The sequence below is a fragment of the Capra hircus genome, chromosome 22 (genome assembly GCF_001704415.2).
Source record: "Capra hircus breed San Clemente chromosome 22, ASM170441v1, whole genome shotgun sequence".
In the NCBI taxonomy this organism is placed as follows: domain Eukaryota; kingdom Metazoa; phylum Chordata; class Mammalia; order Artiodactyla; family Bovidae; genus Capra; species Capra hircus.
In genome coordinates this window covers 59521367-59533525 of record NC_030829.1, presented here as the reverse complement: position 1 = coordinate 59533525, position 12159 = coordinate 59521367, and the positions used below count along the sequence as shown (strand labels likewise).

General features: G+C 51.8%; 1 protein-coding gene across 3 annotated transcripts in view; it reads left to right on the top strand.

Annotated features, from left to right (window-relative positions):
• KBTBD12 (kelch repeat and BTB domain containing 12) overlaps positions 2050-12159 on the top strand; it is a 56849-nt gene continuing 46739 nt past the window's right edge. The window contains exon 1 of one of the 3 annotated variants that reach the window (XM_018038424.1): positions 2050-2219. The gene's annotated coding sequence lies outside the window, so the exon portion shown is untranslated. The remainder of the gene's footprint in view (positions 2220-12159) is intronic. The other 2 variants (XM_018038425.1, XM_018038423.1) reach the window with 2 other exon arrangements.

Genomic DNA, 12159 nt, shown 5'->3' with positions numbered 1-12159 from the left:
AAAGGAAATCAGTCCTGAATGTTCATTGGAAGGACTGATGATAAAGCTGAAACTCCAATACTTTGGCCACCTGATGTGAAGAGTTGACTCATTGGAAAAGACCCTGATGCTGGGAAAGATTGAGGGCAAGAGGAGAAGGGGAGGACAGAGGATGAGATGGCTGGATGGCATCACCAACTCGATGGACATGGGGTTGAGTGAACTCTGGGAGTTGGTGATGGACGGGAAGGCCTGGCGTGCTGCCGTTCCTGTGGTTGCAAAGAGACACAACTGAGCAACTGAACTGAACTGAACCGAACGTTCGCTTAATAATCCCACAGACAGTAACAATTAGTCAGGCCTGTTGAGAAACGAGCTGGACTCTGCCTCAAGAGAGATTTGATTATTCGTGTGCCCAGGGTCTGAGGAACTCATTGCTGGGGAAATGAGATCATCTCAGGATGTGGAGAGAAGTTTGGCTTCTAGAAGGCTTGTGACCTTTCCAAACCCCCTCGAATCTATTAGATTAAGCTGTGTGCAGCCCCGGCCACCCCCAGGCCGGGCTGTCTAAGGGGCTCGTCACCCCAGGAATGGGAAGACAAAGCTTAGCAGACAGACGGCACTCCCTTCTCCACGCTTCCCCGTGACAGGTTCTTGCAGCGGGAGAGCCTCCGAAAGACACGTGGTTCCTGCCTCTGGCTTAGGACACGACACAGTCAGTATCAGCAGTGAGAGGTGACCGTGGCCCGATTTCAAGACCTGTGGGGAGAGGAGTCTCCATTTTTTAAAAATGTTTATTAATTTTAATTGGAGGACAGTTACAATATTGTGATGGTTTTTGCCATACATCAACATGAATTGGCCACAGATATACATAGGTCCCCCCATCCCATCCTCAGCCCTCTCTGGACTTCCCTCCCCACCCGCCCCTCTAGCTTGTCCCAGAGCACCGACTCTGGGTGCCTTGCTTCGTGCTTCTTTGAGGTCGCACTGGTCATCTGTTTTACATATGGTCTCATATAGGTTTCAGTGCTATTCTCTCAAATCCTCACACCCTCTCCTTTAAGGCCACCTGCCTCCTCAGGAGAACACCTCTTGGGGACAGGGTGGCTATCACAGCACCTTGCAAGCATCAGCTCTCTAATAACATGGGTGTGAGCTCGCTGCGTTAGAGGCCAGTCTGCTGTCCCCGGGGCGTCCCTGGGGCTTTCCTGGTGGCTCAGACAGTAACGAACCTCCCTGCCATGCAGGAGGCTGCAGGTCTGACCCCTCCCTCGGTCGGAAGAGCCCCTGGAGGAGGGCCTGGGAAAATCCCACAGACAGAGAAGCCTGGCCGGCTGCAGTCAAGGGGGTCGCAAAGAGTCGGGAGGACTGAGCGGCTGAATGGCAATAACTGCTGTCCCCAAGAGTCTGAGCTCTCGCGGCAGCTCACAGGGCCTCCAGGAGCGGAGGCCAGCTAGTTTAAATTTTTTTAAACCTAATTGCCTTGATCCTTTGACATATGGCCCTTCTATGTATTTTTATATTATTCCCTGAACCAGGTTTTTTTTTTTTTTTTTCTTTCCGGTTACATGACACAGCATGTGGGATCTTAGTTGCTTGACTAGGGATTGAACCTGTACCCCCTATATCTGAGGTGCAGATTCTTAACCACTGGACCACCAGGGAAGTCCCTCGGAGGCCAGCGAGGACGCCTGCCTCGTGCCTCCCCCAGCTCTGCGCACCGCCACCCCGTCAGCGCCCGCTCCCTGGCCCTGAGCTCTCTGCAGGGCCAGCACGCCCAGGCAGACAGGGCGGAGCTCGTGGCCTCCGGAGGCGTTGGCACCTGGCTGCAGTGGTGGGGCCGGGAGGGGGGCCGGCACCGCGGGGCTCCCAGCGCGTCAGGCCGGAACAGCCGCAAAGGACAAAGAAACGACTGCGTGGCGACGGCTGGGAGCTCCCGTGCTCACCACGAGGCTCGGGCACGAGGCCCCTGCAACACGCGTGTACACACACACGCGCACGCACGCAGGCTCGACGGCGCGCGCTGCCTGCGCCCGCGGCGGGCGCGGAGGGCGAGCAGCTGTCCGCGCGGAGCTGCCAGGTCGGCTCCCCGCCCGCGGGACCCGCGCGCCCTCCCCGCGGCGTCTATTTATATGCGCCCCGGCTCGGCCCACACTGGTCAGGCGCCCGGCCGGTCAGGCGCCATCGCGGCGGCCCCAGCGGAGCGAGTGCGGCCGCGCCTCCAGCCGCGCAGCCCCGTAAGTAGCGGCGACCCTCCTGGGGGCGGCGGGCCCACCCGCGCGTCCCGGGCCCTCGGCCCTGCGCCTCCGCCGCGCGCGCGCAGCCCCGCGCTGGGACCCGCCCGGCCCTGGGGCGCCCTCCTCGCCGGCCCGTGAGCGCTGGGGCGGGGGCGCCTGCCGGTCCGGGGGTCCTCCTGGAACCCGAGGACAGTGCCCGGCACAGCACACGGTCCAGAGTCCTCACTGCAGATGGAAGATTCTACCGCCCTGCGTCTCCCTCCCGCCCGGACCCCGGGGGGATTCTTGAGGAGCTCTGTGCCAGCTAAAGGCTCCGGGGAGAATGCAAAGAGGCCGCAAAGGCGGCAGCAAAGGAGACGCGTTTAGCTTCTCTCCCTCCCGGTCGGCCTTGAGGCCCCGGTGTGGTTCATTTCCATGCAGTAAACCCAGGGGTGTCAGTACCCCTGGGAGTCTCGGGGCACTCAGGCCGGTCCGGAGCCATTTCTTCCAGGCTCTGGACAAGACGGTGATGCTGAAAGGCAATAAGGCCGGAGACTAGTGGGGAAGCCAGGGGCCCCCAAGGTAACGGCTGTAGGGGTGAGAGGAGTTAGAGATGGGGGCGGGGTCAGGTCCGGATCCGGGCGTGGGGAGTGGGGGAGGCATGTCCGCTCTGAGAGGGGGCTACTCGAGGGCTGCCGGTGGGTGGTCTGCGAGGTGGGTGTGTGTGTTAGTCGCTCAGTCCTGTCCGACTCTTTGCGACCGTGGACTGCAGCCCACCCGGCTCCTCTGTCCATGGGATTCTCCAGGCAAGAATATTGGAGTGGGTCGCCATTCCCTTCTCCAGGGGATTTTCCCGACCCAGGGATCGAACCCGGGTCTCATGCATTGCAGGCAGACTCTTCCCCACTGAGCCACCAGGGAAGGTGGGGTTGCCCAGGCCTGCCAGTGGCCTCGCCAGGCAAATCAAGAACCCCCTGTCGCCCTGTCTTCCTTTTTTTTTTTCAGTGGGTGCTGGAATATGTCAGCTTTGCATGTTAACAAATTACCAAAAAAAGTCTGTGCGCTGCCAATTTGCTATCTCTGGCTTCAGGCCCCTAAGAACAGGGTCCGGGGCCAAATTCCTGACCACACGGCGACTGGGGACGGATTTTGAGGGCCGGAGGCCTGGATGTCAGAATGTGTCAAGCTGTAGGCAAGGAAATCAAGGCAACGATTCTTCAGCATTTGCGTGCCTTGGACAAAGGGATAGCAACTTACAGAATCAAGCGCCACTTTTATACACAGAAAGAAAACATCTTCAAGATATTGGTTACTAACAAACATAAAATCTATGAACTTGTAATTTAGGGCTAAGCAAAGCATTCATTTAATTGCACAAACCATGTTGAGCAGCTCTGCTGTGCCAGGCAATGTCACAGACAGACGTTAATAACACAAAAGGAGAGGCTTCCCAGGTGACCCGGCAGCTGTGAGTTTGCTCTCCTGATGCAGGGGGCTCAGGTCTGATTCCTGGACAGGGAACTAGATTCCCACATGCCGCAGCGAAGACCCAGCACCGCCAAATAAGTAAATAATGTTTTTAAAAAGAGTATAGAAGGGTTAAGATCGGAGCCTCTACTGTCACTGTGATCTCCAGTGGAAAGGGAGGAGCGTGGATACATAAGAAAACTGCCGTCACAACAGTGCTTTTCAACTGTGATGGAGAAGACTCCTGAGAGTCCCTTGGGCTGTGAGGAGATCCAGCCAGTCCATTCTGAAGGAGATCAGTCCCGAGTGTTCATTGGAAGGACTGATGCTGAAGCTGAAACTCCAATACTTCGGCCACCTAATGCAAAGAGCTGACTCATTGGAAAAGACCCTTAAGCTGGGAAAGATTGAGGGCAGAAGGAGAAGGGGGCGACAGAGGATGAGATGGTTGGATGGCATCACTGACTCGATGGACATGAGTTTGGGTGGACTCCGGGAGTGGTGAGGGACAGGGAGGCCTGGCATGCTGCAGTCCATGGGTTTGCAGAGTCGGACACGGCTGAGCGACTGAACTGAACTGAACTGAACACCAGCGCAGGCTCTGCTGAGCTCAAGGTAAAAAGCAAGGAAGAGCCTTGAAGGCTTCGCTGAGAGAGTGATGACTGGGCTGAATTTTGAAGAGCCAGCCCATTTTTTGAGGCGGAAGCAGACGAAGGGTGCTGCAGACACAGAGAAGAACGTGTGAGCCTGACCGCCCTGGAACAGCCAGGGGTTCACCGTCACGAAGAGCCTGGTGATACAGGGAGGCCAAGTCAGCCAGTGAGGCAGGCAGGGCTGGGAGGGCCCGCTCAGAGAGGGCCTTCTGATGCCTGGATGGCGCTGGTGCTGGTGAAAATTGGCTCGAGATGACTTCTGTGAGTGTGGGGAGACTGATTTCATGCGCAGAGTCACCAGCTCCCAGAAGGGCTATGTGGTAACTCTGGAACTCAGGCATCACTTTCTGAGGTTGCGTTGACCTTCCTGGGCTTGCCAACCAAAATTTGTTCAAAGGGGTTTTAGGCTGGAATTTGGGACCCTAACCGCGTAATTTCTTAGGTCGTCAGTCTTTTTCATCAACAAAATTCAAGGCTTTGCTGTTGACCAGCTCTGTCATTTCAGATTATAACCTCCTCACATACTGAACATGTCTATGGGGAAAAAATATATATGCACTAATTCAGGAATCCAGTAACTTCTTTTCCCACCAAAGCAGTTGTAGGAAGACATTGTTCCTGCCTTTCTCCCAAGGCAGTTCTCATTCAGACTGGAGAAGTAGGGTGTAAGCTTTTGGATTTTCCAGTGACTCATAAGTTAGGTTGTCTACACTGCGACAGGTTTGAAAGGAGATTCATAATGTATCCATATATCCTGTCTGTCTGTCTCTCTCTATATACACACACTAATGTGGTTTACAATGTAGGTTACCTTTTCAAAGTTTGTAAGTTTCTCTAATGTTAATGCAAATTTCAATTTTAAACTTAGTTTATGCAATATTTAAGACATGCAAAAAGGCGTAAGGAATAATAATGAAATGCGTCGCGTGGCCACCATGCAACCGATGAAATTAAGCGTGGGTTATTCAGTCAGAGCTCCTTGCGCCCTTCTCCAGCTGTGTCCCCTTCCTGCCGCGCCTTCTGAGGGCAGGCGCTGCCCTGAAGGCGGTGTTTATAGTTACCTTTCATTTCTTTATATTCCGCTAAACTTGCATGTATCCTTAAAGAATATACAATTCTTCTAACTTTCTTCTTTATTTCTTTATTTTCTGGTTGCTCTGTGTGGCAGGCGGGACCTTATTTCCCCGACCAGGGGTTGAACCTGCGGCCTCTGCGCTGGGAACGCAGAGTTCTAACCACTGGACAGCCAGGGACGTCCCATGACTTCTCATTTTAATACAATGTCAGGCTCACAGGATGGATCTAATAGTAGCACAAAAAGCTCCCTAAAGCCCTTTACCACATTCTCCAAATGTTTACGTTTCCTTTGTCATAATACACCCTCTGTGTTTACTCTATTAGAGTGTGTAATATTGCTTTGCATATTTTAAACAAGACGTCAATGGCACGCAGCCCCTGTTCTTCACAGTCTTTTCACACACTAAGGTTTGTGATCCATGTTGATGCACGTAGCCCTAGTTCACTGTTTTCTTAAGCTTCTACAAGCTCTTTTTAAATACTGGACAATATTCTCTTGAATGAATATGCTATCGTCTATCTGTTCAGCCGTTATTGGCTATTTAGGCTCTTTCCAAAGTTTTGATAATTCAAACAGTGCTGCTGTGAATTTAAACTACTTTTCACTTCAGCAAAATATAGGGGCACGTATGAATCATTATTCAGAGAGGGTTGGATGGCATCACCGACTCAGTGGACATGAGTCAGATTAAACTCCGGGAGTTGGCGATGGGCAGGGAGACCTGGCGTGCTGCGGTCCATGGGGTCGCAAAGAGTTGGACACGACTGAGCGACTGAACTGAACAACTTTAAAGATAATATAAAGATTATGAAATTAAACATCGTAAAAAGCACAACACTGGCAGTTTAAGTAAATTAACATTCTTATGTCCCGTTAAACTTTGTAGCAATCCACTTCTTAAAACTAAGCATTCTGGACGTGGGTGAAACTGCATGTTGGGTTTGCAGAGTAATCAGGCTTTATTCTTGTGACATATTTATCTTTGCTACTCATTTTTCCCCATTGTTATGGGCACTGTTAACATGAGTGCACCAATTCAGTCTTCTATAAATCGGAGCAGAGAATAACTCCCCATTGATATCACTGGGAACATTTGCACAGCTTTATTTTGCTGATGAAGGGAGAATGCCCTCTGTGTCCCAACCCCCAGGGAAAAGTTGCTGTCTGTTCTTTCACTGGTGAGCCGTGTCTGTGCCCGCAAGCAGTTTGTCTAGGAGCCCAAACTTTTTTTGTTCATAAATTATTTACCCAGGTGTATTCAGCTTCACCAAGCAAATTACGCGTTGGACACGCATGGCCCTGTTCAATTCTCCCAACTATTCTCATAAAATTCTCAACACTAGTCTCATGCCAGGAATCAGAAAGAGGCTGAGAAACTTGCTTGTGTTGTGAATGGCACAGCCAGGTCTCAGAACCCAGGCCTCAGGAACCCAAGAGAAAGCCCATGTCCCTCACCTCTGAGCCACACTGCTACCCCCCATGAGCACCTTGGCCCAAAGGACTGATCCAGCTCTGAATACTTTACTTACATACAGCGCCCGCATCTTCCTGATGCAGAACCTGACGTGCAGAAAGGTTCCATGTTCTAGAATGACAGCAAGTAGATGGCTCAACTCAGACCTAGGATTCTGGGGTGTGTGTGTGAGTTGCTCAGTCGTGTCCAACGCTTTGCGACCCCCTGAACTATAGCCCGCCAGGCTCCTCTGTCCATGGAAGTCCCCAGGCAAGAACACTGGAGTGGGTTGCCATTCCCTTCTCCAGGGGTTCTTCCCGACCCAAGGATCGAACCCAGGTCTCCCACACTGCAGGCAGATTCTTTACCGTCTGAGCCACCAGGGAATCCCAGACCCAGGACCGCCTCACTTTAAAGCCCCCGTCTGCAATACCAGTGTCTTCTATGCAGATCTTGCGTACAAGAAGCAATTCTGGGAACACTTATTGAAACATTTAACTGCCCAAGCATTTTCCAGAGTTTCGCCAGGAAAGTCATTTGGTCTGTAAATCCATAGCAATTAGAGTAGCTTTCAGGAGTGGTAGAAAAGGTGGTTAGAAGGAAAGTGAACCAGTGAAGTCGCTCAGTCGTGTCCGACTCTCTGTGACCCCATGGACTGTAGCCCACCAGGCTCCTCCATCCATGGGATTCTCCAGGCCAGAACACTGGAGTGGGTTGCCATTTCCTTCTCCAGGGCATCTTTCCGACCCAGGGGCTGAACCCGGGTCTCCCACACTGCAGGCGGACGCTTTACTGCCTGAGCCAGCAGGGAAGCCCTGCGGTTAGAAGGAACAGATGCTTAAATATATGCTCTCACCTAAAACAGTCATGAATGCTCTTCCAAACATGAAAAGTATTATTTGTTGCTGTTGTTGTTGAAGCCAGTGTTTGGGGCGGAGAAACTGCATCCAAACATTTATTTAGAAAATTGATTTATCTTTGGGAATCTCGGGGAGACAACAAGATGATCTTTTAAAACAGGACTCTGAGCCTTCCCCGTCTCAGACTCTCCAGCTGGACTGCAGGACAGGCTTGCAGACCGGGCGCCAGGCAGGGTCTGGACGGCGGGCTTCCCCTGACAGCGGTGCAGGCTTGTTGTCCTGCTGCCTGTTTCGTATAGGCCACGAGCTCAGAATGAGTCTCATCATTTTAAATGGCTTTTTTAAACCAAAAGAAGAACAATATTTCATGATGTCAAAATGTATGAAATGCAAGTTTCCGTGCCTGTAAAACATCCATTTCTGGCACAGAGCGGTGCTCGCCTGTTGCACACTGTCTGTGGCTGCCCCTGCATCAGCCTCAGACACGCAGACGACCCCACCCTTACAGCGGAAAGCGACGAGGGGCTAACGCGCCTCGTGACGAAGGTGAAAGAGGAGCGTGGAAAAGCTGGCCCAAAGCTCAGCGTTCAGAAAACTAAGGCCATGGCATCTGGTCCCATCGGTTCATGGCAAATAGATGGGGAAACAGTGGAAACTGGCTGACTTTATTTTTCTGGGCTCCAAAATCAGATGGTGATCGCAGCCATGAAATTAAAAGACGCTTACTCCATAGAACTCTTGCCTGGAAAGTCCCATGGACGGAGGAGCCTGGTGGGCTGCAGTCCAGGGGGTCACTAAGGGTTGGGCACAACTGAGCGACTTCACTTTCACTTTTCACTTTCCTGCATTGGAGAAGGAAATGGCAACCCACTCCAGTGTTCTTGCCTGGAGAATCCCAGGGATGGGGGAGCCTGGAGGGCTGCCGTCTATGGGGTCACACAGAGTCGGACACGACTGAAGCAGCTTAGCAGCAGCTGCAGCAGTACTCCTTAGAAGGAAGTTATGACCGACCTAGACGGCATATTAAAAAGCAGAGACATTACTTTGTCAACGAAGGTCTGTCTAATCAAGGCTATGGTTTTTCCAGTGGTCATGTATGGATGTGAGAGTTGGACTATAAGGAAAGCTGAGCGCTGAAGAATTGATGCTTTTGAATTGTGGTGTTGGAGAAGACTCCTGAGAGTCCCTTGGACTGCAAGGAGGTCCAACCAGTCCATCCTAAAGATCAGTCCTGGGTGTTCATTGGAAGGAATGATTTTGAAGCTGAAGCTCCAATACTGTGGCCACCTGATGTGAAGAGCTGACTCATTTGGAAAGACCCTGATGCTGGGAAAGATTGAGGGCAGGAGGAGGAGGGGACGACAGAGGGTGAGATGGCTGGATGGCATCACCGACTCGATGGACACGGGTTTGGGTAAACTCCGGGAGTTGGACAGGGAGGCCTGGTGTGCTGTGGTTCATGGGGTCGCAGAGGGTCGGACACGACTGAGCGACTGAACTGAACTGAACTGAAGCCCTGCATTGCAGTGGCAGCGCTGAGCTCAGACAGAAATCCCACGGAGCCTGAGGCTTCCTCTCCGGCTGTAGTCGGGTGCTTGCCTTAGGGGCTGATTAAGAGGGCAGGCTCTGGAGTCTGGGTTCAGGACTCAGTCCCTCTGGTTATAAGATGCTCTGGTCACTGAACGTGAAGAGGTAAATTCAGAAGAGTTGACTCCGTGCTTCCTGCCTTCCATCAAGGAGAAGTGAGCAACGCTGGAAATCCCTGCAGTTCTCTCGCTCCACAGTGCAGTAGCAGAGAGCGTAAGCATGCACCGAGTGAAACTACCATACGCAGCCGCAGTGCCTCGTGCTGCGCTGCCGCGCGCTCACGCACATGCCGCTCGTGCCCAGCAACAGCACCCACCAACGCAAGCTTGCTCAGACATCGAAGGGACTGGCATCTCCCTCTGAACTGAAACGTACGGACATGAGGCACGTCTGAAGCGCCGCCGCCCTTCCTGTCCTGGCTCCGTCCTCGCGCCGGCTGTGGGCACACGGTGCGGAGGGTCAGACCCCGATCTGTGTAGCCCATGGCTGCGCCCGACCACTGCACCAGAGCGTCACCGCAGTCGGGCCAGAATCAGGCTCCCACCGGCCCCTGAAGCAGCCTCAGGGCGAGGGGTGTGGGGGGGGTCCCACCCACCCTGCCCCAAGGGAGGGAGGCTGGGTGCTGAGGGGACGCTGGCGCTGTGCGTACAGAGCTGCGTGTGAGACGTTGCCTGTGACGTGTTTACCAAGAAAACTGGCCCCGGGCCTTCCCTGGTGGTCCGGCGGTAAGACTCAGCGGTTCCAGTGCAGGGGGCCCCGGTTTCACCCCTAGGCAACGAACTGGATCCCACACGTCGCAACTAAGGGCTCGCATGCCACCCAGAGATCAAAGCACCCACGTTCCGCAGCGGCGCAGCCAAATGCATAAATAAACAAGATGGAGGTTTAAAAACAGAAAATCCGTCCATCAGGGACCAAGGATTCCGTTTTTAAGCTCTTTGAAACGAATGCCACTTCTGTTTTTATGAAACTAGTCCTAAGCCAAAAGGTTCAACTAGGGTGGCTTGGTTCCTGCCTGAAAGGTACGAAGTCCTAGGCTGCAGCCATAACGCTTGGGTCCCCAGTGCCTCGTTTCCCTCCAGCGCCATCCAGACAAGCTTTAGGAGTTAGCAAGGCTGAACTGCCTGGATCGTGTTAGATCCTGCAATGCCACCGGGAAGCTTGCTCATGGCCTTCTAGCACTGTGGGGGTGGGTGCCCTCTGAAAGTCTTATATATCAGCAAATGGAATGGAAATCTTCAAACATTTATTTCCTTATAAGAGCGCTTTTACACTTTTTAGGTTGAGGCAACAGCTGTCATCTGTAAAGCTGACTGATGTGTTTATGTATAAAGAAGGCCACATAATATGCTTCGGACCACTCGTAATGTGTTGCAGGAGAGCTCAGAAAGATAATGACTGTCTAATTACCCATAGTTGGATTCTCTTTGTAAAAATCTACAACAAAGCAAAAAGCAGAGGCTCACCTTCAGCCGGAAAACTCTCACACGTGACCTTCACCTTCTTACTGGAGAGCAGGAGCCACTGTCCCACTCCTATTGCTGCTTAGTCGTAAGTCATAGCTGACTCTGCGACCCCCATGGGCTGTAGCCCACCAGGCTCCTTCGTCCATGGGATTTCCCAGGCAAGAAGACTGGAGTGGGTTGCCATTTTCTCCTCCAGGGGATCTTCCAGACCTAGGGATCGAACCTGGGTCTCGTGCGTTGGCAGGGAGGCTCTTTACCACCGAGCCGTTACGGAAGCCAGCTGAGCCGTTTACTGCTGGAAAGTCCGTCGAGGAGGGCTGCGTTCTCATCTCAAGTGTAGGTAGGCTTCTGGGACTGGCTAGTCACTATGATTCCACACCCTTGAGCAGTCATTTTTTTAGGTCTTACAGTTGCTATCATATCATTAAACATCCCTTTCATGCTTAACACTCCTTTCCAGAAATGAACTTTAATTCAACATCGAAAACGTGCCATGTCTCATTGAGACAGATGAGATTTCTAACACTTTACCGGATTACAGAAATTTAGAAAGCTTATAACCTTTACAAGGTTATAAGCGAAAAGCAAAGGAGAAAAGGAAAGATATAAGCATCCGAATGCAGAGTTCCAAAGAATAGCAAGAAGAGATAAGAAAGCCTTCCTCAGCGATCAATGCAAAAAAATAGAGGAAAACAACAGAATGGGAAAGACTAGAGATCTCTTCAAGAAAATTAGAGATACCAAGGGAACATTTCATGCAAAGATGGGCTCGATAAAGGACAGAAATGGTCTGGACCTAACAGAAGCCGAAGATATTAAGAAGAGGTGGCAAGACTACACAGAAGAACTGTACAAAAAAGATCTTCATGACCCAGATAATCACGATGGTGTGATCACTCACCTAGAGCCAGACATCCTGGAATGTGAAGCCAAGTGGGCCTTAGAAAGCATCACTATGAACAAAGCTAGTGGAGGTGATGGCATTCCAGTGGAGCTGTTTCAAATCCTGAAAGATGATGCTGTGAAAGTGTTGCACTCAATATGCCAGCAAATTGGGAAAACTCAGCAGTGGCCACAGGACTGGAAAAGGTCAATTTTCATTCCAATCCCAAAGAAAGGCAATGCCAAAGAATGCTCAAACTACCGCACAATTGCACTCATCTCACGCGCTAGTAAAGTAATGCTCACAATTCTCCAAGCCAGGCTTCAGCAATACGTGAACCGTGAACTTCCAGATGTTCAAGCTGGTTTCAGAACAGGCAGAGGAACCAGAGATCAAATTGCTAACATCCGCTGGATCACAGAAAAGCAAGAGAGTTCCAGAAAAACATCATTTCTGCTTCGTTGACTATGCCAAAGCCTTTGACTGTGTGGATCACAATAAACTGTGGAAAATT